The sequence below is a fragment of the Venturia canescens genome, chromosome 8 (genome assembly GCF_019457755.1).
Source record: "Venturia canescens isolate UGA chromosome 8, ASM1945775v1, whole genome shotgun sequence".
NCBI classification, from domain to species: domain Eukaryota; kingdom Metazoa; phylum Arthropoda; class Insecta; order Hymenoptera; family Ichneumonidae; genus Venturia; species Venturia canescens.
In genome coordinates, this window is record NC_057428.1 from 9816699 (window position 1) to 9823102 (window position 6404).

Sequence of the window (6404 nt, forward strand, 5' to 3'; positions counted from 1 at the left end):
GTGTATTCAACTCTGTTTTGCCATTATTATCCTCGATTTTCGTTTTTATACATAAAAACTACTGGGCGGTATTTTTTCAGAACCGCTGCATGAGGAGGGGGTAGGGGAAGAACCTAGAGCGAGCACCCCGGCAGCCCCGGCCGAGCCGATACCGCAGCATTTTACCATAGGCTATCGGCAGTTTTACGATGCGGTGAGTGACGAAGAAGAAGAGGCTCTCGCTGAGGCGACGAGAGCTGTGGAAGAAACGGATCTAGAGCATCAAACCGCCCTCTACCGTGCGTATTCAACTCTATTTTGGCATTATTATCCGCGGTTTTCGTTTTTAGATATAAAAACTACTCGAGCGGTATTTTTTCAGAACCGCAGCATGAGGAGAGGGCTGAGGAAGAGCCTAGAGCGAGCACCTCGGCAGCCTCGGCCGAGCCGATACCGCTGCAGCCCGAGTTTGATGACGACGAGGCGTCGACTATTCTCAACCCCTCCTTGATGTTTAGCGATCGGTCTGATATACTGGGTAAGCATAGTCGTACAGTGATAATAAAATAAAAATAAACCGCGTTAATAAACAGAGATTATGAAATAACCCAAACAGCTGTGTACCGGCAAGCCAGAGCTAACGATGACGACGGAGCGATAGCGGGTCCATCGTATCACCACCATCGTCAGCAGGAAGATGACCTCGTACAGACCGAGAATCAGCTGGGGGTGTATCCGATGGATGCTCAACAGGAGGAGGAGGGGGAGGAGGAGGAGGAGCGTCTAAACGAGGAGCAATTAGACGCTAGACGCTTCGGCCTATGGTTTCAACAGCTGATGGAGTGTGATTCGGGTAAGGAAATAATGCCGTCTTCTCTCTCTTTCTCCCTCACTCGCGCGCTTTCTCTCTCTTTATCTGTAGCCCTTGCGGTATATACAGGATATGTTTAAAAAGGTTTTGTAATATTTACCACAGGGTACTCGTCAGTTGACTCGTCAGCTGACTCGTTATTGGCGTACCGCGATTAGTACCAGGTACACTAAAGTTACAATATGCCTTTTTATCGACGATCTCTACTCTATAATTCACGCCTTTGTTTGATTACAGATATGCAAACGGGCGGGGGAAGAACGCGCAATACACAGGGGAATGAGACTTTCGGGGATGTGCAACCCCCGGGAGGGCGGATCATCATCACACACGATACAGCCCGTTATTTCAAACGTTTTCAACTACGTGGTCGGGAGATAACATTGCGTATCCGCCAACCTCACGCTGGTACAAACGTGACAGCATGGCTTGAAGGAGCATTCCGCGATCTTCTGACGCATCTCACGAGTCACTGTGAGGGTGGTGACTACGCGGGGATCTCGTTCTCCGCGAGCAGCATAGCGCACGGCCCCGTTTGGCTTTCATTGCGTCCTGTCCGCGTCTATACATTTGTAGATATCTGGCAATTAATAACAAACATAGCTCAAAGTGCAGCGTCTCTGGATATTGATGATTCTTTCCATATAAAAGTATGTATCGTTAAAGGCTTGGAGGGTAGGGGGAGAAAAGGTTTGACACACGAAGGTGTTGCTAAAAAATCAATTTTAACGATTCGAAATACCGACAATCTGTGTCTGCCGCGCTCGTTAGTAACAGCACGCGCGTACGCGGAAAGGGGTGAGATACGCTCGGGGGCTCTGCATTCTACATGGCAGCGTATACGATTGATTAACGGGTCGCTTCAAAAAGAGGCGGCACTTGAGCTCGCGAGAAGCGCAAATGTTGTTATACGGCCCGCTGGCTGTGGTATACGCGAAATTGTTATATACCAGAATTATTTGGCTCGCAAGGAGTTAGCTATCGTGGTTTTCGAGTTTTCGAGTTTTTGACTTTGGGGCGACGCGAAAGACCGGTGTTTGACGGTACACAGACGGTTATGGATACAGTAGGCTCAGTCCGGCACACGTTATACATTCTGTATTATGAGCGGTCGCATCATTTCCAACCTATCTTGAATCTGCGTGGCGCTGTAGGCAGCTTAAACTTCTGCGCAATCTGTAATACCCGTTCTCGCCGGGAGCATAGATGTTTGAAAAAAAATGCCCTCGCTGCCTTCAAGCACCGCCCTGCGCGCTGGGCGCAACTGCTTTCGCTCGATAAGACCTTTAGAGAAAAAGAAGCATGTGTGCAGGGTGGGTTTTTGTAAAACGTGTATATCGCAGCAGCCCTATAATCACCTGTGCTATATGAGGCCTATTCGCGTCGATGAGAAGTCAAAAGAGAACATATTCATATTCTATGATTTTGAAACGCAGCAGTGTACGCCTGTAAAAGGTGATCCTGCAACACGTGTTCACGAACCGATCTTTGCGTAGCTCAACGTGTCTGCACCAGGTGCTGCGATAACGCTTCTATAGACGCGCCGTGCGAGCATTGCGGGGATCACGAGTTTATATTTAGGACGAACCCTGTGTGTCAATTTGTGGAGTTAGCCATGCAGAGTATCCCAGGCTTCTCTCGCATATTTTTAATAGCCCATAACGCCGGTGGCTTCGACGCCTAGTTTATCCTGCGCTACTTCATCGAGGAGAAAAAAACACAACTCCCGTTTTTAATAATGAACGGCACTAAAATCATCACAATGCGCGTTGGCAAGCTCGTGTTTCTCGACAGCTTGAACTACTTTCACATGCCTCTGAGTGCACTGCCTAAATCTTTCGGTCTAAAAGCTGCTCTCGCCAAAGGATCTTTTCCGCATCGGTTCAATAGACCAGAATATCAAAATTATATTGGGCCGATGCCGCCCGCAGTCAATTACTCTCCCGACACTATGCGCCCGGAGAAACGCAAGCGTTTTTTTGGATGGTATAACGCGTTAAATAATGCCTCTAATGTATTTAACTTTTCAAACGAGCTCATAACCTATTGTAAAAACGACGTTACGATATTGAGACAAGCCTGTTTAGTTTTCCGGAAAATGTTCATGGACAGCGGACGCGTTTGCCCGTTTAGCGAAAACACAACAATCGCGTCCGCCTGCTTTCAACTCTATCGAAAAAATTTTTCAGCCCTCCGGGCGGAAAGTGGCAACTTTCGGCCCGCTGCGCGTGCCGAAGTTGCCGCATTCCGCCTGCGTCGGACCGAAAAATCGTATACACTCCACGGGAGTGAAATTAGACCACCTCAAACCGCGTGCTTATCACCCTCGCCTTCGGCTCGGGTGACAATTCTGCCCGCGGTTTGAATTAGTCTATTTTCCCTCCCTAGGTGTGTAATATACTATTTTAAAACCTAACACGATCGGTATTATACCTACGGGTGGTTACAGATGGGCTCACAATCAGTCAAAAAAAGCGATCTCTTGGCTCGTGTGACTGGAGCATTTTTTAAATCGTCGTATCATTCACGCAGGACACTCGCGCGAGTTTAAACTGCCTCAAAATTTATTAGTAGACGGCTACTACGAAACACCTGGTTCCACCCAGGTGTTACAGTTTCGCGGTTGCTATTGGCACGGGTGCTTGAGCTGTTTCACTGTAAACAGAGACCGTAAACAAAGCGACGGTGATACATTGAACGAGCGTCTCGAGAGAACAAACGCTATATCGCAGAGAACCCGCTCAAGCGGCTACACGTTAACCGAGATTTGGGAGTGCGCGTATGACCGGATGGTAAAAGCAGATTTATAGATGAGCCCTTTTATGAGTGATCACGCTCTAGTTCGAGCGGAGCCTCTCAATCCGCGCGATGCTTTTTTCGGTGGTCGCACGGAAAACATGGTCACTCTGTACGATGTAAAAGACGGGGAGCAGATACGATATGTTGACGTTTGCTCGTTGTACCCATATATCTGCAAGCACGGTTAATATCCGGTGGGACATCCAACGGTATACGTCGGTGACGAGTGCAGAGCGTTGACAGGTCCCGAAAATAATATCAGTCTTTCCCGCGTCGAGGGCCTTGTTAAATGTACAGTGCTTTCACTGCAAAATCTTTATCATCCGGTGCTGCCGGTGCGAATGCACCAGCGCCTGTTATTCGGGTTATGTTGTAGCTGCTGCGAAACAATGAACCAGGACGCGTGTCCTCATGAAGACCCCGCGGAGCGTGTATTTAGCGGTACTTGGGTGGTGGATGAATTGCGAAAAGCTATTGCGTGCGGGTATAAAATATTAACCGTGAGCGAGATTTGGCAGTATGAGATAACGCAGTACAACCGCGATACACAGGAGGGGGGCCTTTTCACCGGGTACATAAACACTTTTCTTAAAATCAAACAAGAGGCTAGCGGTTGGCCCGAGGGTTATACAGGTGATGAGGCTGCCCAAGACCGTTATATAACTTCTTTTAAGACAGCCGAAGGGGTTCAGCTGGAACGTAGTGCGGTAGCGAAAAACCCGGGGCTGCGCTCGGTAGCCAAACTTTGTCTTAACTCCTTTTGGGGTAAATTTGGACAACGTGAAAATTTACCTCAAACAGAAATAGTGTCGACACGCGAAAAACTTATGGAGTTTTAAAATCATGTGTCTGTCTCCTATCCCGTTTCTTTCGGCGAAAATTGTGCGAGTGGTGACGTGGGTCGGATGTCAGATTTCGCTGACGATTAGCGCTGTTGTCTCTAATGCAGCTGCAGAGCGTTCAACGCTTATCGTCAGTCGGCGCTCAAGGCTTGCGACTTTACGTCGATCGGGAGGCATCATGAACATCGTCGTTGATATACAAGGCCTGAAGGATAAATATAACTTCGTGCCTAAAGAAATTGCCGTGGTCTCTGTGAAAACATCTTACTTAGCACACTGGGTCATATCACCGCCTCACGCTTATAACGTGCTGCCTCCTAGTATGAAACAACAAAACACGTGGCTAAAGTGCAATCATCACGGTATAGACTGGTCCGAGGGTGAAACACCTTTACGTGCGGTCGAAGCTACTTCAAAGCAAATCGCGGTACAATCCGATCGCCTGTTTACAAGAGGGTCTGATGCAACCGCATATTTGACACAGCTAACAGACTGCTTCGTTATAAATCTAGAGGAGGACGAAGAACCACCGTCTTGTAACCTCCCCGAGAGCAACACTTTTTGCATATTTCACGGCTTACTACACGAAAATACCTCGTTCAAGTGTGCTCTCAATGGCGCTGTGAGATTAAAAAAATGGCTTTCTCATAACGATCGTTCCATCGCCTTGTTGGAGTACAGAACCACCACGTCCTGGACTGCTGGTTTATTAACGGTGGAGCAACGGGAAGAGGGAAAAGCAACCGGTATCGAAAAATCATCCTCGTAAAGACGCGCATTGCCGCTGATCTCATCCTCACATTTCGTTATCTTATAAATGCTGACTTATGCTAGCGACGGTCGGGGTCATGGTATACCAATACCTCCGCCAAGGTATTGGCGGATTTCTCCCACCATTGCCACAGGGTGGCAATGGCGGGAGATGCTGCATCAAAAGATTGTTGTCAGCTCTTTTCTGCATTCGAGGTAGGAATATGGATCTATCAAACAGGAGGTTTAAATCATTTGAGCTCTCTGATGATCAGACAGTGCTCCCAAGCCGCCGCATAAGTAAACGACGTGAATTGAGAGTACGCTTAGATATCTTTTTGCACGATATTGCAACGTTTAAAGCAAGAATACGCGACATATCAGAACTCCGCGCTTTAACAGTGGCCATAAAAAAACTCGATCTGAACAATGGATTTCACGCTCGTCAATCAAACGGGCCTTTTGGAGTCCGTCCGCCCCGTCAAAAAACTGGCCGAGCTTGAACTCGCCAAAGATTACCGCATCACATGTATTCGAATCGTCGAAACGAAATGGGGCAAGCGAATTGCCATGGACGTGGAGAGCACATTTACATGCTTCCTACCGACAAGATTCGTCAAAGTTTTCGAAGATGCGAGCGGTTTATTCCAGCAGATGTGCGAAGCAGCCTCAAACAAAAAATTAATCATGCTGTACCACGGCACGAAATTCAACAGACTGGAGTTCAAACCTGCTGAAGAATGATCATAAACAGGTATGGGGCAAAAACTCATTTATCAACCATCTGAACACTCCCAAATGTACACGAGCCCCTCTCACATTATGGTATCTCTATCGCCCCAGTTACAGCATCGTCTGACCATCTAAGCAACACACCTCGTAAACCACCACTCCATGGTTATCGACGCCGTCGTGAAAACGACCGAAACAACCAAAAATATCCACCAAAAAATATTCACAAAAAAATACCCCCCTACTACTATATGTATTGTGAATTATGTACCATATTATAACCAAAATTGTAAAAATTAATAAGAGCTGAAATATATATATACGGAGAAAAAAAAAAGGTGGCACACTATGGCGACACGCTTACCCCCCCTCCGCACACCCGCAAACCACGCGCCCACAACGCCGGCCGCTCGGTCTAGTGGGGGAAAGGA

At 47.6% G+C, this 6404-nt stretch overlaps 1 long non-coding RNA gene across 1 annotated transcript; it reads left to right on the top strand.

The window, feature by feature from the left end:
* Positions 1 to 752: 752 nt before the first annotated feature.
* Positions 753 to 1450, top strand: LOC122414641 (uncharacterized). The gene is made up of 3 exons (XR_006261794.1): positions 753 to 832; positions 956 to 1014; positions 1088 to 1450. It is a non-coding gene; the product is annotated as an uncharacterized lncRNA (long non-coding RNA).
* Positions 1451 to 6404: the final 4954 nt, after the last annotated feature.